Genomic DNA, 26,007 nt, shown 5'->3' on the forward strand with positions numbered 1-26,007 from the left:
TATCAGGATTCAATACATTAGAATAAATATCAGCAATGACTGGAATAAATATCAGCAATGACTGGAATAAATATCAGCAATGACTGGAATAAATATCAGCAATGACTGGAATAAATATCAGCAATGACTGGAATAAAGATCAGCAATGACTGGAATAAATATCAGCAATGACTGGACAGTTTCCTAGCAGGTTAGATACTGATCGTTTCACATAAATATCACAGGGTCATTCTGGTATCGCTGCCACCAATTAATCACTTTCAGGGTAAACACATTACGTTTGTCATTCAATGCGGAATGCGTGCTCTTACAGTTTTTGAAGTGTTCACGGGTTCGGGCTCTCTGGGCACAAGATACGCGTGATAATCCCTTAGTTGCACTCACAACTCATTCATTGCGCGTATATCTGGAAGATAAAGGCATAAAATGACTACGGCAATTACACTCCGCGGCCAGCCAGTTCAATGCTACTGCTGCCGGAGGAGTCTGTGCGCTTCTGTCAGCGCAGGCGGGGTTTCCGAAGGCGGCTCCAGTTCACGAGTCTTGGGACCGTCGAACGGGCTGCCGGAGGGACCAAAACACCTGCGCGCACAGTTCAAAATGAGACCGCATCACAGTTCCACAACAACGCGGCAACTTCAGGGGTAGAGACGGCCCACCTCACTTCGGCGGCAACGGTAAGCGCTCCAGTCAGTATGGCACTTCTCCCAAGGGCGAAGGGGGGGTTCCAGGGGCTCCGCGATCCTCCCTCCGAGCTCACTCACGGGGGGGTTTCCGCCCACACACCAGCCCCCAAGTCACTCGGGCAGGGCAGAGACAGTAATCTCGCCCAAATGAAGGCCAGCCTTTCCCCGCCCCAGCGCAGCACCTCACCTTCTATCCACAAACAGCGCATCGACGGCGGTGGGTTCGGAGACGTCCGAACGCCCGCCAGTAGGCACTTAAGTTGAAGGGGGCACTTTAAGAGTTGCGGTTGCGATCTCACCACTGGGGGGTGGGGAGGCTCTAACTATGGCCAAAGTCTCTGAGGGGCAATTGGGCACTCGCTGACCAGGCGCTGAAGGCTAGAGGACACTGCTCACGCTTCTGACTGGAACGCCAGTCAGGGTCCACGCCAGCAACCTCTGCTGCTCTTCTGCCTGAACTATCAGCTGCCTCAGGGGGTTAACAGGGCAGGTGTCAATCTGGGGTCAAGTCCTCTTCTTCTGGTGTTCTTCGATCATTCTTCTCCAACATGGCCGCCAGGGACTGGGCCTTTTATAGCCAGTGCCCTAGGATGCCAGCACGAGCCAGAAGGTTCTAGAACCTTCCCTGGCTATGTCAATGACATGGCTCTTTCAAGGTATCTTTTTGGTCATTAGGAGCCACCGTACTGGGCTTCCTAAGGCAGCCATTTTGTGTACTTGTAACTCCTGAGGGGATTCCTGTCAGGTTTGCAGGTTACACAAAGTGCGCCAAAACCTTCAAAGGGTCAGAGGTCAGAGGGGCTCCAATGGGAGTCACTCTCATAGGGGACAATCGTGTCCACCATTTTAGGGTTGACAACCCCAGTTGGTTATGCCACCGGTTCCGTCAGGCGCCTTGTACATAGGTGCCAGGAACTTGGTGAGCAACTGGGCATCAAAGAGCATCTAGCCCCATGGGACAACACACAAAAAGGTCCTGGTAGACAAAGAAAAAGCGACAAATTTTAGGAGGCACGGGGGAACAAAATAAATCATAATGTGAGGGGACTCTCAGAAGCAGACAGGTCTAACAACACACAATTCATGGACAGAATGCAGAACAAATCACATTCACCCCCAGTCAAGAGATCTGGGTTAAATCCATCATTCTTTTGCTCACCATGCCACGCCAGTTTAGACTTGGCCCTATGCAAATCAGTCTTGACCCTGTGCCTCATGGGAACAGTCCAGCCCGAACTGCCAGGCCAGGTCCTCCCTGGACCAGAAACAAGCATCCTAGGACCGAGGACCCAAGAGAAAAGAGCAGCCGACTCTGTCACCAAGTCCGTCGCTGGTGCCGTGTCCTGAATACACCGCAGAAGGCACAGCCGTACTTCGCACCGCATTCTTGGTCTTATCTATGCCACTGGGTGACCGATCAACACTCCATCCATCATCCCCTTTGGTTTTGCTTTGTTCGCCCTAAGTTGGCAGGGTATGCCCAGACGTGGATCCCTTGCTCATTTTGCCACTGGATTCAAGCTAGCCTGGCTGATGACAGCTGATTGGCCAGAAACCAGTCCCAGGATGCTTGTTTCCGGTCCAGGTAAGACATGGCTTAGCAGTTTGGGCTGGACTGTTCCCACGAGGCACAGAGTCAGACTGATTTGCATATCGCAATGTCTGAACTGGGGTGGTGGAGTGAGCTAAAGAATGATGATGGATTAAACCCAGATCAGTTGACTGGGGGTGAGTGCTTGCATTGTTCAACACTCCGTCCATCCTTTTGGGTATCGCTCTTCCCGATATTAAAAGGTACTACTGGGCGTCGCAGTTGGGGGCCATCAACCACGGTACGTATTGCCCCGGGCCAAACCCAGGTTTTGCTACGGATAGGTGGTTGCTCCCTGGAGGTAATTACTATAGGGCATTATATTCCAAATCGGTAGTGAGGTCTCTGACGGGGCCGACGCGGACAGCTGTGCGGTTTGGCAGGACGCCACCAGCGCGTTGGGGTGGAAAGATCGTTTGACCTTAGCGACTCCGCTTTTTGGATCAGATCGGCTTGGTAAACTGTGGAACACGAAGGGATTTGACAGGTGGGACCTCATTGGTATATCCAGGGTGGGTGATCTCTGGGTTAAGGGGCAAGTGAAGTCCTATGTGGCCCTGCAGGCCGAGTTCAAGCTGGGAGGAACGGAGTACTTCCGTTATGCACAGATCCGTCACGCGCTCGATTCGGTCTTCCCTAGGGGGGTGGAGATACCTGAGTCGGCCCCGCTGGAGGACCGTGTTCTGGATGGCTATATACCGGATAGTACCATCTCCCTAGTCTATAAAAACTGATTAACCATAGAGCAGACCTTCTGTTGCAACTGCGCGATCAGTGAACCCGTGACGGTCTTGAACTTGATGATGAAGATTGGCAGTCTGCGATCTCCTCCCCAAAGGAGGTCGCGATTCCAGCTCGCCTGAGATTGGTCCAACTCAAAATACTACATAGAGTGTATGTCACGGGTCCTGGTTCAAATGGGTTTTTCGGAAGAGGGTCTGTGTAGGCGGGGTTGTTGCCAGTTGGCCACGTTTATGCATATCATCTGGGAGTGTGAGAAAGTAGCCGACTATTGGCGCAGGGTCCATAAGGTGCTTCAGGAAGTTACGGGTGTTGCACTTTTGCCTGAAGCGAGGCGTTGCCTTTTGAATGTTTGGGAGCCCACTGATCATAATGTAGCCCAAACGCAAAGGGTGACCCTGGGAACGATGATTGCTAAACGTAATATTGCACAATTGTGGGGATCTCAGCGGCCTCCTACTATTGAGGGTTGGATGAATGACATGGATTGGTGTATGTTCAGGGAAAAGACTGTATATGTGGCTCGAGGTCGTCCCCGAAAGTGGCATAAAATCTGGGCCCCCTGGAATCGCTACAGAGGAGATATATGTGTGCCTCCTGAAACAGTTGTACTTGATCTCCCGCTTTCCCCCTAATCTTGACTAAATATTATATTTGAGGTCTTCTTTTCCTTCTTCCTCTCCCCCTCTCACCCAATCATATCCTTCTTACACTGTTGTTTATGTACTGATGATCCGCCCTTGTACAGTCCATTTGCAATGTGTAATTTATTGTTACCTTGCTGTTTTCTTTGTTTATTTTTAATAAAAAGAAATATAAAAAAAAACACTCCGTCCATCATCCCCTTTGGTTTTGCTTTGTTCACCCTAAGTTGGCAGGGTATGCCCAGACGTGGGTCCCTTGCTCACTTTGCCACTGGATTCAAGCTAACCTAGCTGATGACGGCTGATTAGCCAGAAACCGGTCCCATGATGCTTGTTTCTGGTCCAGGGAAGACATGGCTTAACAGTTCGGGCTGGACCGTTTACATGAGGCACAGGGTCAGACTGATTTGCATATGGGCATGTCTGAACTGGGGTGGCGGAGTGAGCTCAAGAATGATGATGGATTAAACCCAGATCAGTTGACTGGGGGTGAGTGCTTGCATTGTTCAACACTCCGTCCATCCTTTTGGGTATCGCTCTTCCCGATATTAAAAGGTACTACTGGGCGTCGCAGTTGGGGGCCATCAACCACGGTACGTATTGCCCCGGGCCAAATCCAGGTTTTGCTATGGATAGGTGGTTGCTCCCTGGAGGTAATTACTATAGGGCATTATATTCCAAATCGGTAGTGAGGTCTCTGACGGGGCCGACGCGGACAGCTGTGCGGGTTTGGCAGGACGCCACCAGCGCGTTGGGGTGGAAAGATCGTTTGACCTTAGCGACTCCGCTTTTTGGATCAGATCGGCTTGGTAAACTGTGGAACACGAAGGGATTTGACAGGTGGGACCTCATTGGTATATCCAGGGTGGGTGATCTCTGGGTTAAGGGGCAAGTGAAGTCCTTTGTGGCCCTGCAGGCCGAGTTCAAGCTGGGAGGAACGGAGTACTTCCGTTATGCACAGATCCGTCACGCGCTCGATTCGGTCTTCCCTAGGGGGGTGGAGATACCTGAGTCGGCCCCGCTGGAGGACCGTGTTCTGGATGGCTATATACCGGATAGTACCATCTCCCTAGTGTATAAAAAACTGATTAACCATAGAGCAGACCTTCTGTTGCAACTGCGCGATCAGTGGACCCGTGACGGTCTTGAACTTGATGATGAAGATTGGCAGTCTGCGATCTCCTCCCCAAAGGAGGTCGCGATTCCAGCTCGCCTGAGATTGGTCCAACTCAAAATACTACATAGAGTGTATGTCACGGGTCCTGGTTCAAATGGGTTTTTCGGAAGAGGGTCTGTGTAGGCGGGGTTGTTGCCAGTTGGCCACGTTTATGCATATCATCTGGGAGTGTGAGAAAGTAGCCGACTATTGGCGCAGGGTCCATAAGGTGCTTCAGGAAGTTACGGGTGTGGCACTTTTGCCTGAAGCGAGACGTTGCCTTTTGAATGTTTGGGAGCCCACTGATCATAATGTAGCCCAAACGCAAAGGGTGACCCTGGGAACGATGATTGCTAAACGTAATATTGCACAATTGTGGGGATCTCAGCGGCCTCCTACTATTGAGGGTTGGATGGATGACATGGATTGGTGTATGTTCAGGGAAAAGACTGTATATGTGGCTCGAGGTCGTCCCCGAAAGTGGCATAAAATCTGGGCCCCCTGGAATCGCTACAGAGGAGATATATGTGTGCCTCCTGAAACAGTTGTACTTGATCTCCCGCTTTCCCCCTAATCTTGACTAAATATTATATTTGAGGTCTTCTTTTCCTTCTTCCTCTCCCCCTCTCCCCCAATCATATCCTTCTTACACTGTTGTTTTGGTACTGATGATCCGCCCTTGTACAGTCCATTTGCAATGTGTAATTTATTGTTACCTTGCTGTTTTCTTTGTTTATTTTTAATAAAAAGAAATATTAAAAAAAACACTCCGTCCATCATCCCCTTTGGTTTTGCTTTGTTCACCCTAAGTTGGCAGGGTATGCCCAGACGTGGGTCCCTTGCTCACTTTGCCACTGGATTCAAGCTAACCTAGCTGATGACGGCTGATTAGCCAGAAACCGGTCCCATGATGCTTGTTTCTGGTCCAGGGAAGACATGGCTTAACAGTTCGGGCTGGACTGTTTCCATGAGGCACAGGGTCAGACTGATTTGCATATGGGCATGTCTGAACTGGGGTGGCGGAGTGAGCTCAAGAATGATGATGGATTAAACCCAGATCAGTTGACTGGGGGTGAGTGATTGCATTGTTCAACACTCTGTCCATCATCCCCTTTGGTTTTGCTTTGTTCGCCCTAAGTTGGCAGGGTATGCCCAGACGTGGGCCCCTTGCTCACTTTGCCATTGGATTCAAGCTAGCCTGGCTGATGACGGCTGATTAGCCAGAAACCAGTCCCAGGATGCTTGTTTCTGGTCCAGGGAAGACATGGCTTAACAGTTCGGGCTGGACTGTTTCCATGAGGCACAGGGTCAGACTGATTTGCATATGGGCATGTCTGAACTGGGGTGGCGGAGTGAGCTCAAGAATGATGATGGATTAAACCCAGATCAGTTGACTGGGGGTGAGTGCTTGCATTGTTCAACACTCCGGCCATCATCCCCTTTGGTTTTGCTTTGTTCGCCCTAAGTTGGCAGGGTATGCCCAGACGTGGGTCCCTTGCTCACTTTGCCACTGGATTCAAGCTAGCCTGGCTGATGATGGCTGATTAGCCAGAAAGCGGTCCCAGGATGCTTGTTTCCGGTCCTGGGAAGAAATGGCTTGGCAGTTCGGGCTGGACTGTTCCCATGAGGCACAGGGTCAGACTGATTTGCATATGGCCATGTCTGAACTGGGATGGCGGAGTGAGCTAAAGAATGATGATGGATTAAACCCAGATCAGTTAACTGGGGGTGAGTGCTTGCATTGTTCAACACTCCGTCCATCATCCCCTTTTGGTTTTGCTTTATATACAGTTCCAGGCAGCACTTCCGGGGGGAAGCTGCACATGCCACTTATCGGCACGCAGGAGCTGTCAAATGTGCAATTCATGTAATTATAATTGTAATTGCATATATATAGCGGTTACTACCCCTGACGAGGCATTTAATCTCTTTTTCGGCGATTAGCACGCTAGTACGGAATCAATAAAGTATTAGTGGCGAATTAGTATAGTGGAATATGAAAGTAATTTGAGTGGTGGATATGTTAGTCAGTTATTTGGATTAGATGGATAGCGTAAGGATAGGAGAGGGAAAAATGGTTTGCATTTACATAGCGCTTGCTACCCCTGATGAGGTGTTGAAGCGCTTTTAGGGCAAGTAGCATGCTACTCCGGAACCCATAGAATATTAGTGGTGAAGTAGTATATTAAAATATGAAATTAATTTGAGTGGTGGACATGTTAGTCTGTTAGTTGGATTGAAAAGGATAGTAGAGGGATAGAAAAGGGAAGGATTTAGAAATGTTTTATTTATTATGTGTTTTGGAGCTTATAGCAGAAGGAGGAGGTTTGGGGTGAGTAAAAGGGAGGTGGAAGGGGAAGAGTCAGAGGGAAAGGTTTAGAAAGTCTTGTTTTGGGGATCGGAATAGTGAAAGGGGCATAAGATGATGCAATGAGGGATAGAGTAGGGTTATTTTGGGGATGATAGTAGTGGTATGGGATGAGTGGGAGAGTGGAGGTAGAGGATATATTTGTGGAGGTATACGGTAGGAAATAGCATAGTGCATTGAAAAGAGTAGTAGAAAGAGGTTTGAGATGAGTCAGAGAGTTGAAGTAGAGGATATATTGAAGGTGATATAGAAATAGGAATGTGTATTGGATATGCTGAATTAGATGAAAAGTAATAAATATATAGATCCATAATTACATGGGAGGTATAAACATGCATAAAGGAAGGTGGTATATGTAATTTAAAGATGCATTTAATAAAATCTGGCTTTCAAGTGTTGTACTTAAAATAAATGTTATTTTTATATATGTTGTTTGTAATTTAATTGTGAATCAATAGTAGATAATTGGTTATGATGAAAGATTTTCTTATTTATGCAGGCACTTATATACATGTTAACAACATAAAATAATGTAACTGTCAGTAATATGTACATTTAAGCAGAGCTAATTAATATCTATATTTTTTATACAATTATTCTACACGTTTATACAAAGCAATACATATATATAAGTGCATATCTATAGTACAAATAAAATGCTTATATACAGAGGGATATTCTGTATATTTCTGTTTGCATATGGTGGTTACGTGTGGAAGAGCCAATTCTTGAGTAGGTTTCTGAAGATAAGGTGGTCATCCGCGGATCTTATGTTGGGGGGTAAAGAGTTCCATAGTTTGGCTGCTTCAACATAGAAGGATGTGCCACCCATGATTTTTGTCTTGTATCTTGGGATTTTGAGGTGAAGTGCCACTCTTGAGCGGAATTTTCTTAGTTGAATGCGGTTGCTAATTTTATTTCTGATGAAGAGCGGTAAATCCATGTATTGCTTTTTGGGTGATACAAAGGAACTCGAACATGGATCTTCTGGCAACCGGTAACTAATGCAGGGCTTTCAAGGCATGGGCCATGTGGTCTTGTGTTTTTATATGTAAGAGGAGTCTGGCAGCCGAGTTCTGAATCCGTTGTAGTCTTTTCACGGTTGTTAAAGGTGATCTGTGGTAACGGCAATTGGTGTAACTGAGCTTGGACAGAAGAAGGGAGATGGTAGCTTGGACCTTGTGTGGAAATTGCAAATGGGGGAAAGTTTGTCGCAGAGTTTTTATAGTAACAAAGCTTGGTCTTGCTAGTTTTCCCACTTGGGCATTCATTGATAGCTTGGAGTCCATGGTCATTCCGAGGTGTCTTACTTCCTTTGATACTCTAGGTGGTGTTCCAAGATCATCAGGCCGCGCGGTGAATGGGTCATAATTTTTCCAATCCCCACACGTGAGTATTTCTTTTTTAGTATCATTCAATTTGAGATGGCTCCAGGTCATCCACTGATCCACGGCTCTGAGACAACTGGAAATTGGTGAGTTTCCAATGTCTTTGGGGCATTCCAGTTGAAGGAGTATTTGCATGTCATCTGCATAGTTATAGCACATGAAGTGAAATTGATTGATCAGTGCCGGTAATGACTTCATGTAGATGTTGAAAAGCATGGGAGAGGTGATAGAGCCTTAAGGGACCCCTGCTTTTGTGAAGTATGGTTTGGACGAGAAACGTGGGGTATGGATGACATTAGTTCTGTTGGGAAGGTAGGATGCGATCCAGCCTATAGTAGTCCCCTCTGTGCTGGATTCATAGAGTCTTTGTACCAGAGTGTCATGGTCAACCGTGTCAAAGGCAGCCGAGAGGTCGAAGAGAAGTAGCACAGAAACCCCACTGCGGTCAACTATGTTGTTCAGGTCATTACAGATGGCAAGGAAGGCAGAATCTGTGCCGGCTTCATAGAGTCTTTGTACCAGAGTGTCATGGTCAACCGTGTCAACGGCAGCCGAGAGGTCGAAGAGAAGTAGCACAGCAACCCTGTTGCGGTCAACTGTGTTCTTCAGGTAATCCCAGATGGCAAGGAAGACAGATTCCGTGCCTCTTCCCGGACGGAATCTGAAAGTATGTAATTATCTTCATTGAATTGTGACATCTGGGCAAATGTTGCTCTTTCTATAAGTTTGCCCAGGAAAGGTCCATTTGTAATCGGTCTGTAGTTGACAGGGTTCAGCGGGTCCAAGTTAGTTTTCTTCAGTAATGGGCGTATGTATGACTTTTTGAGTTCTTCTGGATATATTCTGGTAGTTAATGAGTTGTTGTAGTGTAGCTAAACTAAAAAGAGTCGAAATGGCACCCCTTCCTGGATGCCATGCCTACACACCACTGCCTGTGGCATAGGCAAGTCACCCCTAAGTCAGAGTGCACCACACCAAAGGCAAGGGCACAGCTGCACGAGTCTATTCTTGGGCACTGTACAGTGAAATCATTTTGAGCACATGGGATCCAGAGTTCCACAATGGCTCCACTCAAGACTGAGAAGTTTGGTATCAAACGTCTCAGCATAACAAACCCACATTGATGGACTGTTAGACCTGGCACCATTGGCGTGGGTCTCCCTTCTATTTTTGCTGTTGCCTCGTGTTGTTGCTGGTATTAGATGCTTTGGGCACTGTGCCACTGCTATTCAGTGTCACAGTGCAAGTGCTCCCTATTGTAAATTGATGTATGGATTAGTGATTCCATGTTTGGCTATTTTGGTTTACTTGTCAGACCCTAGTCTAGTGCACTGAGTGTGCCAGGGAGTGTAATCCAAATGCTGCTGGTGGGCGTGCAGCACTGGTTGTGTCACCCATCGAAGCAGCCTTGTAAAATGTGTCTAAGGTCTGCCATTGCAGAGCCTGCGTGCAGTCTGGTACTGTCATGCCAACTGGGCAAGTGCACCCACTTCCCAGTCCCTAAACCTTCCCTTTTCTTCATATCAGTCACCCCTATGGTAGGCGCAAGGGCAGGGTGCATTGTAAGTATAAGGTAGGACAAGCCCTGGTGTGTGTGGCATGTCCTAATAGTGAATTACAGCCATTTTTGTTTTTCACTATTGCAAGGCTTCCTGTTCTCCATAGGCCAGAATGGGCTGTTAGAGTGATTACATTTTATAATCCTAACTGTCTCAGAGAACATGGTAGAAATTCGAGTTTACTATGCCTGAACTCAGAATAATAAAATACATCTTTTAGTAAAGTTTATTTTAATATTCTGTGTTTGCAAATACCACTTTTAGAAAGTAGGTATTTGCTTGTCTAACCATTCAAACCTGCTTCTGCTAGCTTGTGTATTCCTATGTCTGGTTTTGTGAGTGAGAGGGCTGGGGAATTCCAGGAGACAGGCTGAATCACCCAGTGGGGAACAGAGAGATATGCATCTAGATGGGAGGGAGGAGTTGCACTTGAACCTTGAATAGGGCTGTGCCTGACTTCCACAATGGTGGCCCCACCCCCTGAGGAGCGGCTGATGTCTCTGCCCTGCACATTGAAAGAAGAGAAGGAGTCCTGTAAACAAAGTGCTCCAGGACTGTACTTGCCTTCCACAATGCTGGCTCCACCTCCTGTGGTGCTTCTGATGTGCCTGCCCTGTACTGTGAAAGGAAAGGAGAAGTCTGGTAAACAGAGGGCTTCAGAACTGGTTTGGACTGGGCAAAGGCCCCTCTGCCCTCAGAGAACGAAGGATTTTGGGGTATAAATATTGGGACCCTGATCCCATGAAATTAGATCACTTTGGACTACAAGAAGAAACCTTTACTGAGGAGAGGAACCTGAAGAAACTGAGGAGAGACTATTACCAAGCTGAAGTGCTGATTGGGGGATTGGCCTGCAGTGGTTGCCTTACTGCCAAAGGAAGGAGAAAGGAACTTTGTGTACTTTGCATTCAACTTGTGAAGGATCTCCAAGGGCTTGTAAAAGAGCTTGCCTCCTGCTGAAGACTCAGGTACAACAGACTTCAAACCCCAGCTCCCCAGAGTTCTCGTGGATGTGCCTGCTGCTGGTTTGGGCCTTCTGAGGAACTGCGTGTTGCAAGGAGCTGGAAGCGCGACTCAAAGAGAAGAAGCGTGTCGCTCTCGCAGGGCCTGCCGTCGCAACTCCGAAGAAGGGTGTCACCGCTGGAACTGTGGCACTGCACCGCATCGGAGAGAAGCGTGCCGCAAACGAAGAGTAAGCGTGTCGCCGTCGCTGCTGCTGCCGTCGCAACTCCGAGAAGGAGGGTGTCGCCGCTGTAGTTGTCGCACTGCACCGCATCAGGAGAAGAATCTTGCAACGAGGTCGGAGCGTGTCGACATCGCTGTGCCTGCCGTCGCAACTCCGAAGCAGGAGGGTGTCGCCGCTGGAACTGTTGAAGTGCACCGCATCAACCAAGAGCACCTCGCATCCCCGAGAAGGGCTCCGCCGTCGGAGCTGCTGCCGTTGCATCTTGGATCTCACCGCTGTAGTTGTAGCATTGAGCGGAAGCTTCACGCATTGTGGAGAAGAGCGTCGCCACGGGAGCTGTTGCCGTCGCATCGTAAGGGTTTCGCCACTGCAGTCCATGCATCAAACCGAGGACTTCTTGCATCCCCGAGAAGCGTGCCGCATCTGGAAGATCTTCACATCTTTATTTCTTTGCACCTGACTTTGTCGCATTTCCCATCGCTGCGACATTGCTTGTCGTGGAAGCGCAACGCAACCTAAGGTACATTGACGCAGAGTGTCACATCTAAGAACTGAACTGAACTAAGCTTAAATCTACCATCTTAAAGTAATTATAGTGTGTATTCTTGTTGTTTATGGTCTTGTGGTAACTCTATATAAAGTCTACTTATTTTTTATATAAAACCTGTGTGGTGTCCATTTGTAGTGTTGTCACGGGGTTACTGTATGTGGTAACAACGCCTCTGAAATAAGCATTGACTGCTCGCGCCGCGCAGCCTAGAGGGTGAGCAGGAGTTATTTTAGGAGTGTAATCCCCTTTTCCAGACTAGAGGAGAGGGTCCCTATTTGTCACAAGTACCTACCTGTGCCAACTAGAGACCCCCAAATCTAACATGGACCTACTATAAAAGGCACTCAGAGGACATCCCAGAGATGCCCCCCCTAAAAACGACCAGCTTCTAGTGTATCAACTGACTGGTTCCTGCCAGCCAGCCACCACCAGACAGGCATCCGACCCCATGGGATGATGAGAACCTCTGTGCTCTCGTAGGTCAGAACTAAAGCCTGCTCTGGGTGGAGGTGGTTCCCACCTCCCCCTTGCAGGAACAGCAATTCTTGGAAGTTAGCCTCAAAGACTCTCACCTTGCGTTATGCTGATTTGGGCATCACAAACTAGTGGAGATGCCCGCCCCCCTATCCCAGCCCCACTTTTTGGAGGGAGGACAGGTGGGAAAATTAGTAAGCAGAATAGGAGTGTCCACCTTAGCTTGGCACACTCTTAGGGTGGTCAGGAGCCGAGGTGAACCCCTCTTTTGAGAATTCTCCATCTTGGTATGGAGAATCAGGACAAATATGGATAAGGATGTGCCCTTCTCCCCAATGAGAGGGATTCCTAAAGGGGACAGTAGCCATTGGCTACAGCCCCCCAACCTCAGTAATGTCCCTAAATTTAGTCTGTATTATTAGAATCCTGTTCCTAAGGGGCATATGTATGAAAACATCAATTTGCGAGTCCCTAGTAGCGATTTTTTGTGATACGCTATTAAGGACTTGCAAAATGCAATGTATGTAGGCATCGCAATAATAATTGCAGTTCCTACATATTCCCTAATTGCGACTCGCAAACTGCTAATTAAGGAATACCTTCCAATTCATAGAGGCCCATAGGAATGAATGGGGAGACATTCGCAATTTGCGAGTACCCATTAGGCACTCCCAAATTGCGAATGAAATTTCAAAGGTGTTAAAAGGACAAGCAAGAAGGCATCGAGTGTCCCCACTACCCCTACACCAGATTTGCGTTTACTCATTTTGACTAGCCTACGTAATTTAAGATCCTAAAGTATCCACACAGTACCTTCAATGGACTACGATCTTCCAGTCCTTTACAAAAATGTTGATAATGTGGCCCAGCCTAGCCTCTGACAGGCTCAGACGGGCCCGACCTTGGCCTGGGCTTTGCCCGTGCACGCCTGCGCACGTCCCACGCTGTGGGAGCCCTGACCACTATTTGCGCGCCTCCTGGCGCTCTGCATGGCATTGGCGGCGTGCGTGCCGCAAAGGCTGCAGGGAAGTGTAGTTTTTTACCCCGTCACAGGTCTAGGACCGGAGATGTGACCGGCAATCCTCTCACAAGTAGTCCGCTTTGGCACAGGTAGAAAAAGAAATGTTCAAAGGCTCCCCAGAACCTGAGTAAAGTGAGCCAGTACGACCTCAGTGCCAGGTGCCCGAATCCCAGAAAAAGGACATGAGTTGTGCTTACCAAGATGGTGACAATCCAAAGCAACCGAAGATATCTTGGGAACCGTGGAAGGCTTAACTTGTGCTGTTGGGAGTTTAACCTAATCTTAATTTCGTCCCAATGTTTATTCTCTCATCACAATAAATGTTTAAAAATGCTCACGTTCCCCTCGATACGTGTCTTTAAAACGGCTCATCAGCCTCAAATCGATCACGTTTGCAGAGCGGCTATGGAAAAGGAACAGTTGTTCAGTAGCAGAGCCTTCAGACATGTAGAATTAAAAAATGCTAGTTATATGTCAGTTGTTGTGTTATATATGTGGCTGCAATAATAGAAAGATCAGGGAGGAATCAGGTGGTACCAAAAAGTATAGTTTATGTGTAAGGCACACCCTCAATTACATAGGCCACGCTCTTTTAGAGTCTCCTCAAGACCCCCCCTAGACCCCGCCCCCCCTCCCCCCGCCACCCACCACCACCACTTTTGTAATCCTATTTCAAGCCCTGATGGCAGCAGTAATGTTCCTGCTGAATGAAGTACTGGGGCGCTTTTTACCTCCTGTTTGTAAAATGACCCCAATTCGAGGTGCACATTTTTTAAAAAGAAAAATCTACGAAGGTGCGAGGTTTATCATCTTTCAGCTTCCCATAATCACAGCTAAAATGATTCGCCTAGAACCTTATCTTGTAGGGCCAAACGCCTAGGACGGGAGTCTCAGATACGTGTGCACGTGACCTGGCAGAGAGGAGGGAAGAGGAGGCCCCTGCTTCTGGCAGCCTCTGCTGGGCAGGGCCAGGGAGGATACGAGCTCCCGCTGGGAATAATGGAACAGCTTGTAGCGCAGTTATCTGAACTGTTTCCGTCTGCACATAAAGGACAGACGTCTGGTTCCAAGTCTGACGGGCTATTAAAATGCACAGCCTTCCCCATTATTCGCCGTTTTACGTCGCAGAACTTTAAACACCGCCGTACAATAGACATTTCTCTGAGAGTGCCGTTTCCTGCTTGGTATTCACAGAATAAACAGCTGCCAGGCGTGATGAGCAGGGCAGCCGCGCTGTTGCCAAGTCTCTTACTCAGTACTGTACATTATTAGGTTACATTGTGACCATAGATCAAAAATAAATGTGATGTTTTACAGCAGCTTCTCCCCACCCATCTTCCATGAACTCAAAAGATTATCTCCCCTCCAAAAGCATCTTTTTAAATGGTAACTTAACTGCTTTCCTTTTTGTTTAGCAGATGGCATGGTTACATATGACTTTGTTTTTCTTTGTACATTTTTGACCTGTCTGAAGAGTCAAAGAAAAATCCCTAATTTCTTGACATGTCTTAAAGAGTTACCGCAGGCCCACCACAGTTCCAAACGAATACAACTCAGCTGTAGCCTCACCAAGTAAATATACCGCAAAATAGCCTACATCTTTATATTGAAATAAAACTCATATTGTTTTATCTTTAGTATATATTGGATAAAGTACCCACCACTATAAATTGTAAAGATATTACGAGTCACTGAAGAGGTCTGAGACCATGTAAAGGAACATCGCACGAGGCACACAACCTTTATAAAGTCACCCACGGTGATTTGTAATACCCTTTCACCGTACGGATGAATTTATTTTCTTCCTTATAATACATGGTCACAACATTGCCCTTGCCCCGAAAAGCTTAAAACATTTGTCTCTTTCTCTTTCACTTGAAAGAGAAAGTATGACCGTACTTATCTAGAATAACTGCAGAATCTGTAGTGTGCCATTAAACAAATACACACAACTAGTATTTTTTTTCAAAAACACATTGTAAGCTATTTCATTTAAAATCATTTTCAAAAATGTTTGTAGTTCATTACGTTCTGTAACAATTAGGTAGATTTCTGTTTTTTGTAATTATCTCTCCCAGTCAAACAATAAAGATACTGCCAGAAATGTAGTTTATTTGTTAATGACTTACATTTTAAGGGGAAAAGTAGCTCAAGAGACCTGAAAGGTGAATTCTCACTTTGACTCTTAAACAGCAGCTATAAGCGCTATCCATACCTGTCATCCACCCTTCTATTGCCTCCGGCAGAATGCACTGTGATGTCAAAACTCAACTGCAATAAATTGGCAGAGAAGAGTAGCTATGTCATTTTCTTACTACACTTAACTAGTGATGTGAAAAGTAGACTGTAATAAGAAAATGAGAGACAGTTTTTTGCATATATTACTAGCTTCCATGTGTTATTGTTGGTCACCTTTATGAAGCATGGAGTACCTTTATGAAGCATGGAGTACATAAAGCAAGGAGTACCTTTATGAAGCATGGATTACCTGGAATAAGAGGCTGTGTCTGTACTACCCGCAGCTGCATCTCTATCTTTCTGGATAGTGGGGCAAAGTCTAAAAACTGACTCTAATAATGGAGATATCAGAGTGGTAGGACAGCGGATGTATGACGTTACAACGCATACTTTTACAATGCAGTTTTTACAATGCATTACAACCAGGGCACGAGTCGGGGGTACATGTGGGTGGACAGTGTCCACCCACTTTTCCACAGGGTGGACGCCGTCCACTCTGCCAAAAAGTTGGGCCCCACTGACAAAGATGCTGAATTCGTCCCGGTGTAATTTCCAAACACCAGGACACTTTCCGCAGAGCCTGCACGTTGTTTACTGTTTTTGATCTGCAACAACAGGCAGGTAGGGACGGGATGGGGCTCTCTTATTTCTGACTCCCACTGGGCCCATAACAAAGGCCGAGTCTGAGGAGTCTTCTGGCCTCCTTTTGTTTGAGTCTTCTGGCTGGCAGCCTCACACCTTGAAGCAAATGCAGCAGAGGGGAAATAAAGGTTTGCACTTCACACATACTTAAAAGAGGCAGCACTTCACACATACTTAAAAGAGGCAGCTTTTCACTTTGTTCAGGCTTTGTTTAGGAGATTTGCATGCACTGTCAGAACACCAGATGTGTTGACCTTTCCTAGTATTTGCACAAAATAAATAGCATTGTATATAGCGCCTACTACCCCTAAGGAGGTGTTGTAATAAGTTAAATATCTCTATTTTTTCTTTTAAAGCACTATGGCTAGACAAAGCTTTATGCTTACAAAAGGCAACATTGGTGTATTTGAAGCTTACAAAAGTGTGAATCTTCGGCCTAAATCAGGAGGATTCGCAAGTATACTCGAAATGTGCTAAAATGTACTCATGATAGACCTGCTAGACATATATGTGAGGGCTTAAGATCTGATGTCACTTCATGTGATGCGCCTTCCTGTGATGTCACACGCTGTGATGTCACCTGCCTCACGTGTCGCGATGTCACGCGTCGTGATTTCACGCGCCGTGATGCCACTTGCATACTGATTCATTAGGTTAGTCCCCCCATTTCTGTTTTTTAGGACTAGTGCCCTGATTACAACGCATGCTGTTACAATGCAAGCCATTACAATGTAATTTACTATTCTAACACCGCTGGGTGCTTACCTCAGGAAAGGTGCTGGTCAGCGTTGTAATGGCATGCACTGTAATGGAACTTGCATTATATTAGCTGCGATGTAAAGGCATTACGTTGTGATGCCTGTGTTGTAATGGATGTTTCACCCGGATGGTATCAACTGATCCGCCAGCACTAGTCCATGCCATGCTCCAGGAGTGCAAGAGGGTGTTTGGAGAAGGAGACACTGCTTGCTGAAGAACGGAGATTACTGGACTGCATTTCCCAGAAAAGAGCCTGCCCTGTGGAGACATCAGCTCTCTTGCCTAGTGTAGGGTCCCGTTTTAAAGAATATGCTACAAGCAGGTAGAAGTGGTAAAAGGGTTTATTGGATAAACAGCACAGCATTGAAACAGGTCAGTCTTCTTCCTCAGCCCATCTCCACCCGCCTCCCACCACCAGCATTCGACATGGAATCCCATGACATAAGGCCCTCCATGACATCACTGCTAAGTTGCATAGTACAAACCACAACAGTTAGCAATCAAGAGTTGCATAAGGAACGTGGGCCCTGAACTATTACGAATGATGAATCTGACACAGCAGTCTCAGAACAGGAAGTGCTGCCTCTGCCACTGTGTCTGTGGAAATGTGTGCTTCAGCAGGAGGAGACTGCAGAGAAGAGGATACAAGAGCTGTTCAGAAAGGACAACAAACTAAGATCAAAGCTGTATGTGCCTGAGGGAGGATCAGCTTCACAGGATCCTCTGAGGTAAGCCCCCTCCAGCCTGGAGCATGCCTGGCGCTAAATGAATCCTTGCAAACCTCTTGAAAATCTTCCCAGAATTTGTACGAATATTTGCCTTTAAAGCTTTGTGAGGACCACTATTGTAGCTGCCATACTAACCCCAGGCGATGTGGGTGACCCTGTAATAGGAAACGTTAATTGTATTTGGTGGTTTCCTAGCTAAGGCCCCTGAAAATGTTGAAAGACTATCAGCCTGGAGGCAAAACACCCATAATTGAGGTTTAGGAGCCTGGGGGCTGAGAAGTGCAGCAGGGGTGCCCAGACATAATCTGCCTGACTGAAACATGGCGCCCGCCGCTTACAATGCCTATATGCAGTTTTGGCACGCTGGGCCTGCCGGGGCACAGTTCCTCCTGCCCTTGAGCGCCCTCCTCTTTCCACAAGATGGAGCCCAGCATGACCTCAAGATCAGCCCAGGCATCCAGCATGCTGCTTCCCCACCACCATCCGGCCTTCTACCCCTATGGACATCTCCAACTCGGGGATCCCTCCAGACCCAAGACCACCACCCTTGAGTACAACACCACCTGAACACCTGGCTGAATGATAGCAAGAATTTCCTGCTCTGTAAATATGTAATATATAATTGTCAAAGTCTAATCGCTGTTAAAATATAATCCTGAGTGAATTTACTATATGCATATACATCACTCTAACCACTAGTATATGTAGTAGACCTTTGTTCTCACTATCATTCCTCTGTGATTTTAGAGTTTATCCGTTTGTATCTCTTCCTTGAGTGACTTTACAACTTGTGAATTTTAATTTTTTTCTGTTTGTGTCTCTTATGTAACTCATGTCCTTATGTAACGCAACTGGTTAGTTTGTAAAGGGCTCTGACACCTTCGGGTAATGTTTGCGCTATATAAAATCGCATTAAATAAATAAATGAAAACCGCACTTAGTGGTTTCGTAGATATGGGCTTTTCAAGTGCACTAGCTTTCAAATGTCTTGAAGTTCAAGTCTGCATGTTTATTCTTAATCTGGTTTCGGGTCTTCAGTTGCCCGATGTACAGGCAACTGTTTCCGGAACCCACAATGTCACCACACGGGGGAAACAACCTTTACAATTCAACCATTACATCGCACTACACTTACAACGCAGGCATTACATCTCAACATCCTTTACAACGAATGACACTACAAAGCATGCATTACAACGCATACCATAACAACGCATGACACTACATTGCTTGTCACTACAACGCAGGCATTACAACGCATACCATTATAACGCATACCATTGGAGTTAGAAATAGTAATTTTTAACCCCTACACTATCCAACACTTACCCTACTGTTGCACCCTCTGGAGTTAGAATAGTAATTTTTAACCCTAAACTATCCAACACTTACCCTACTGTTGCACCCCCTGGAGTTAGAATAGTAATTTTTACCCCTATACTATCCAATACTTACCTTAAATGCAATGTAATGGTATGCGCTATAACGTTATGCGTTGTAAAGGTAGTATGCGATGTAATGGAATGCGTTGCAAAGGTAGATTTTTAAAATGCGATGTATTTTCATGCGATGTAATGGAATGCGTTGTAGTGGATGTTGCGATGTAAAAACTGTGTTGTAAGTGCATGCGTTGTAAACGTATGCATTGTAAAGTCATACATTCTCACACACTGAAAAAAGTGGTAGGCAACTGCTCTCCGGAAGCTGCCACCTTCTCAAGAGGAAAAAGTCACAGGCATAAAAAAACTCCTTGCTGGACTAAGACTTCAAAGCAACAAAGACAATTGGGAATCCTCAATCCGAAAGTTGAATTCTTCAGGAGCAAGGAGTCAGGATCAGCAAGTTTAGGGAGCAGGGAAACAAGCGAAAGGACATAGCTTTGTTGCAACACACCCTCCAACCAGACTGTAGCCTTTATATGGTAAAAGATTAAGAAAAGGAAATAACACCAAACACCACACAACAGGAAACACAAAGGATTGGGAAAATGAGAAAGGAATCAAAGAAGAAACAGCCATGATGGAAATGGTAAAGAAACAGGAAAGAACACCTGAACCGGACTAGCTCTCTCTTGCATGAGAAAGAAGATAATAAAATCCTTTTATTGAAAACGCATGTCTCACTATTTCTCTGCAACTCTGTAGAAACTAAGCATGCACGATTGACTGAGTGAACTAGTTATCTATTGTTTCCACGACTCTGAAGATATTTGTTCCAGTCCTAGGGAGACAAAGTTGTCATGTTTATGCGGTTGTCAGAAACTAATCCCTTCTTGTTTATTCAAGAAAGTTTCTAGTGACCTCTGAGTTAGCTGGCACACACAATTAAGTTTAATATACTCGATAGAGACATACTGACCTCGGTATATGTCAAATCTATAGTGTGTATTATTCCAATGCGCAGAGCCGATTGGGAAGATAGGAACTACACTACAAAAGCATCGCCTTACTCTGCACTATTTGTAACTATCAACTCAAACAAAGCATCACCTTGCTCAGCACTATTAGTAACTAGGAACTCAAACAAAGAATCGCCTTACTCTGCACTATTAGTAACTAGTAACTCAAGCAAAGTATTGCCCTACTTAGCACTATTAGTAAATCGCAACTCAAACAAAGCATCACCTTACTCAGCACTATTAGTAACTAGGAACTCAAACAAAGCATTGCCTTACTCAGCACTGTTACTAACTAGCAACTCAAGCAAAGTATTGCCCTACTCTGCACTATTAGTAAATCGCAACTCAAACAAAGCATCACCTTACTCAGCACTATTAATAACTAGCAACTCAACCAAAGCATCATCTTACTCAGCACTGTTACTAACTAGCAACTCAAACAAAGCATCACCTTACTATGCACTATTAGTAACTAGCAACTCAAGCAAACCATCGCCTTACTCTGCACTATTAGTAAATCGCAACTCAAACAAGGCATCACTTTACTCAGCACTATTAGTAACTAGCAACTCAAAGCATCACCTTACTCAGAACTATTAGTAACTAGCAACTCTAACAAAGCATCACCTTACTTAGAACTGTTACTAACTAGCAACTCAAACAGAGCATTGCCTTACTCAGCACTATTAGTAAGTAACCGAAGATGGGGACAAAATAATAAGCTATTGCAAAACCAGACCAGCAAAATTATTGTTAATAAATTCATGTCTCATTGTTTTTGTTTCAGAAAATAGGAACTCATGCTCCTTCTGTCATACCTTAGTGACTAAATGATTAAGAAAATGGCAAATACAACTAAATCAATAAGTGCACTGGAAAATTAGATATTCACTGAACAATATCAAAAACCTAAACTATGAGTACAATATAATACTCAACTCTAGGGCCTACATATGACATTTAAACCAAAAAGCAAAATCGATAAGAGAGAAAACAAAGGAGGGAGAATGCCAGAAAGAACCATCGTAGCATTGGTTGATAAACTGGAAAGAAGATTCTCCACACACTAAAAACCAATATATATTGAAAGTGTCCTAACAATTTTACACTACCTTGTGTACCCCTGATTCCTCTAAAACTGATGCAGACTGAGAAGTATACATAAGAAATAATTAAGCTTCTGGTAGCTTTGCAAACTGATTGCGATAACCTCAACAAATTCATTGAAATAGATGACATTTTAAAAGCCATTACCTCACCAAAAATTGGAAATACCCCTGCAGATGATCCTTTTACCTCCCTTTTCTTTTAAATCTGTAGAGATTAAGTTACATTATCCAAAATGTGCTTCATAGGCACCCTAAAGACATAGGGGAGGTCTAAAGTATGGCAGCAAAAGCAGTAACTATTGTTATAACTACAGAAGAGGAATCCCAACTAATAATTAAAAATTAGACTCATTTACTTATAAATGCGGATTGTAAAATGTATGCTAAGATTCTTGCGTCTAGACTTTTTCCGGTTTCCCTGATAAACCCTGCTCAGACTGGATCATAAAGGGAAAACTGGCAAGTGATAACGCCTATTTATATATTAGAGACAGGATAAAGTTGCCCTCTACTGTTGTGGCCCTCGAAGGAGAGAAGGCCTTTACACGGTCTCTTGGTCTTTTCTGAGATCAACGCTGTACTGTTTTGTGTTCAACCAGTATTGACCCAAATGGCTCTTGCCTATATGCTGAACAGTGACTTGGATCCCAAGTAAATTGACTTTTCATCAGGCAGATTCACACTACGTCAAGATACCCCTTTTCACCTCTTATCATTTTAGTAAATAAACCTCCTTTAGCTCCATTTGAAATAAGCCTTATGATCGTGGCCACTAGAATTATGTGATTGTGCAGTCGCAGCGATTATCGCATAGTTAGAGATTTGCTGCATGTACCACATCACCCATCATCTGCTGCTTAGTCTGCATATTTTAACAAAAAAAGTAGTTTCTAGCTCAAACCGTTCAAAAGTTACTAACAATGCAGCAAGACGTGTTGCCACACAGTGGAGGCCCTTTGCAAGGCTGAACTGGTCGCCTTTCTGTAACATGTTGCTATATTTTGGTGTTAAAATTGTACTAATGAGGTGCAAACAATTGCCATACAGTGCTATTGAGTTTAAAATTGACATAATAATGAAGTAATACTATTACCAAATGTTCTGCGTTATGCCGCATAATTTGCCTTTGGCCACATAATTTACTCTGCATAATTTGGCCTTCTCTTGCAACATAACTCCAGTGGCCATGCTTAGGATAGAAGGGATCGAATTCAAATGCTTCACCACAAGTCTGCAGCCTACTCTGATGATGTCCTGGTCTTTAGCTTGACTGCTGATATTGGCTTTCCCCAGTGTTTAAATACTCCATATAAACACTGATAAAACGGAGGTATTTTCTGTCAACACCTATTTCGCTTCTCCTTGTACTAAAAATACTGACAAGTCTTAAGATCAATGTGTGTATGGTACTGCAAAAATCAAACAACTACCGAGCAAAATGAATAAAACTGGGCAAAAATTAAAACCATCCTCAAATCATGATCCCCAAATTTATTTTAGCTTTGTGGGTAAGCTTGGAACCAATAAAAGTGAAGGCCATGGATTGTTAACTTTATAATGTATATGTTACTTACAAAACTATCTGATGACTTCTCCAAATCAGAAGAATTACATATCACTAAATTCCTTTGGAATCAAACCAAGCAAGAATTTCTATATGCAACCTGAGATATCGAGGCAGATTTAGAATCTAGCGGACGGGTCCCTCGTCACAAACGTGACAGCGATCCATTCTTCCTGGTGTAGAAGTGTGGCTCAATGGTTAGAGGGGCAGACCCTGATGCAGAGGTCTGGCCTGGGACCAGGGTTCAATTCCTGCCTCGGCGGGTCTTGGGCTCAACTCCCTCGAACCTGATAATTCTCGCCTCGGCGCCTATTCTAATCATGGGTCCCACTCTGCAACTCTGGTCAATAGCTTGCTTAATCTCCACAATGGCCCCAACAACGCTGGGATGCCTGGCTTCACCTTCGGGGTGCCCAGGAGTGGGCATTTCACAGGGAAAAGCCAGGAAGGATTCCACAGCGGTATGCGTACAGCGCCAAGACACCTCAGTGTATAAGTGCACTATACAAGTACGATTTCATTTCATTTCCTTATTACAAGTGCCATAGGATGTAATGCACTTGTAACAAGGCGGATGGGACATTCTTCATTCATGTGATGGAGTAACCCATCAGCCAAACTCTAAATCAGATCCTATATAAGCAACTAGGATTGGTTAACTTAGAAAAATCTTTTCATAAAACCTGTAGGCAATAGCATATTGATTGTGAAGAATCATTCTTAAAGCCTACAAATAGAGTCCTGTTTATAGCGTACAGCCTGTTTTGAATTTCTCGATGTTTCTCTGTCTGCATTTGAGTTTTCGTGTGTTGTATTTACTTTTGTGTAGAATAAAATACTTTTCCTACTCAAAGTAAAAGCCCTGATTGGACGGAATGGAAAATGATGTTTTTAAACAACCATGCACCGTGTGCCAGGCACCATGTGGTGCCTGGCACATGGGTTATTGATGTTTGAGGGGTAACAAAGGGTGCTCCCGGGCCTCATAGTAGAGGCCCAAAGAGGCCCTGCTAGGGGCCCCAAAGTCCCTTTCCGACAGCTTTCCATGGCGGTCGGACTGCCATGGAAAGGTGTTGGAAAGGGACATCGTAATCCCTCTGGCCGTTTGCGGCCCCTATTGTAGGGAATACGATCTGAAAGACGGGCGAACGGGCTCCTTTAGATAATCGGAAGCGTCGGTCGGTTATTCCGACCGAAGCGATCGGACCGACCGAAGCGATCGGACCAACTGCATCATAATGCGGCAGTCGGACCGCTCTGCTGGATTTCGGTCGGACGACCTGTCGGTGACAGTTATACCACCATTCTAATGGGACCCCAGGTCTCAGAATATTCAGCATACTTTTGTACACAGTGGCAAAAACAGAATAAGCGGATTAGGATACCATGGTGTATTTTTTATGATCAAATTTATTGATATACATATAACAAAATGGTAGTGTAAAAGCACAGCCAACATTCATATATGTAAGACAAAGATCAACAATGCATGATATATTTTATACAAACAATTAATTTTGAATGGGGGCGTGGCTAGCAGCCGATGCAGAGAGTCGCAGCCTAACGAGGCTCCCGACCCTCCGCCCGGCGATCCTGATCTGCTCCTTCCCTAGGCCCGGGATCCCCACTCAAATCGGGTGGATCCCGAGAGCTCGCCTTGGGGCTGCTCCGTCCTGAGGCTCGAACCTGCGGAGCCCCTCGGGAGGCGGCCGCGAGCGACGAGAGGGCCGGACCTCCGGCGACCAAGATGGCGTCGCCGGACAAAAGCTGAGTGCTGGAGGGCCCCGGAGGCACCCTCCCTGACGACCGACTGTGCGGTGCGCAGCTGGCGGACTCTGGCCGACGGGATCGGCACCCCCCTGGGCGATTGGAGGTCTCCGCCTGCGGGGCGATCTGTGGTGGAAGTCAGCCGGCGGCGAGACTGGGAGGATCCCGCTCCCGCCGGGAGCACCGAAATAGACGCCCCGGCTTTGGGGCCTACGACCTGCGACCCGCTAATGGGGTGGCTCGACCGCACGGAGGAGAAGACTCGCTGACGACTGCAGAGGCCGACAACGAGAGACAGGGGGGATCCGGCCGACTCGGCTGCCGCGACCGAGAGTGAGCAACGGAGCCCCGCCCCTGCCAGTGGAGGTACTAGGAGCCCCGGGGCGAGGGCCTGCCCAACGCGGGCTGTCACCATCCTCCCTGTTGTTGGCTGCCTCCCTGAGCGGACCTGCCGGCATCTGGATCGCGGGGGGCGCCTGGCTGCTGGTTGTCTGCGGCGCCTGGGGGACTGCAACTCTGCGGGAGGGCCGACCCCTCCACCTGCCTATGACTGGGTTCCCCGGATCGTCGCGGGGGGCAGCGACGACCCGCAACCATGCTTGCTACGAGGGGGCTCCCTTCCCCCCCTCGCCTGACCTCGACTGGGCGGCGCGGCCTCCTACTGTCCTGCGGAGACCATGGATGGCGACCACGGGCCACGGGGCCTCTGTCTTGTCTTGAGAGGGCCACGCCCTACAGAGACCTGAGCCGACCTGCACGGGGGGCCCTGCTGACCCGTTGGCGCTGCTGCCTGACCTGGGGCTTCCGCCCCCCCCCCGGAGATTGGATCTACCGCGGAGAGAGCAGACCTGAGCCCTGCCAGGACTCAACACTGGATACGACCCCTGGCTACACTATCTGCGGACGACCCGCACTGGGACCGTTCCTCGCGAAGAGGGTTTTTCACGGCCTCTGATTGGCGCTCTGCTCATCTCGGAACGGGAGGGGATCGTCTCCGCCACATACCCCCGGGCCCTTGGCCGGACGACGCCAGTGAACTATGGGCAAGCCTAAAGGCCCCAAGGGTGTTGGAAACTCTGCCCCAGACACGCCTGACGACCCCACACAACCAGTAACGGAGCTACAACAAATGCAGGACAGGATCCTGGAGGCCATAGCCGCTACGAAGGAGGCCTTGCACCGCGACATAGCGCAAGTGTCGGTGGGACTGGGGCTACTGCGGGCCGACCATGCCAAACTTGCGGACAGAGTCAAGGAAACGGAAACGACCCTGCAGGACCTGGTGCCAGCGCAGAAATCATTGGATGGAAGGCTCGCGGACGCCCTGGACCGCATCCAGGCGCTGGAATGGAGAGCAGAGGACGCAGAAAATCGAAGCCGGAGGAACAACGTGCGCCTCGTGGGCCTTCCGGAAAAAACAGAGGGGGCGGACATGGTG

General features: G+C 46.7%; 1 long non-coding RNA gene across 1 annotated transcript in view; it reads right to left on the reverse strand.

Annotated features, from left to right (window-relative positions):
* The window catches only part of LOC144819298 (uncharacterized), a 478,223-nt gene extending 464,936 nt beyond the window's left edge, over nt 1-13,287 (reverse strand). Inside the window, exon 1 of the long non-coding RNA XR_013607276.1 lies at nt 13,157-13,287. This is a non-coding gene — a long non-coding RNA (uncharacterized LOC144819298). The remainder of the gene's footprint in view (nt 1-13,156) is intronic.
* Nucleotides 13,288-26,007: the final 12,720 nt, after the last annotated feature.

Source organism: Lissotriton helveticus, chromosome 2_1, assembly GCF_964261635.1.
Source record: "Lissotriton helveticus chromosome 2_1, aLisHel1.1, whole genome shotgun sequence".
NCBI classification, from domain to species: Eukaryota; Metazoa; Chordata; class Amphibia; order Caudata; family Salamandridae; genus Lissotriton; species Lissotriton helveticus.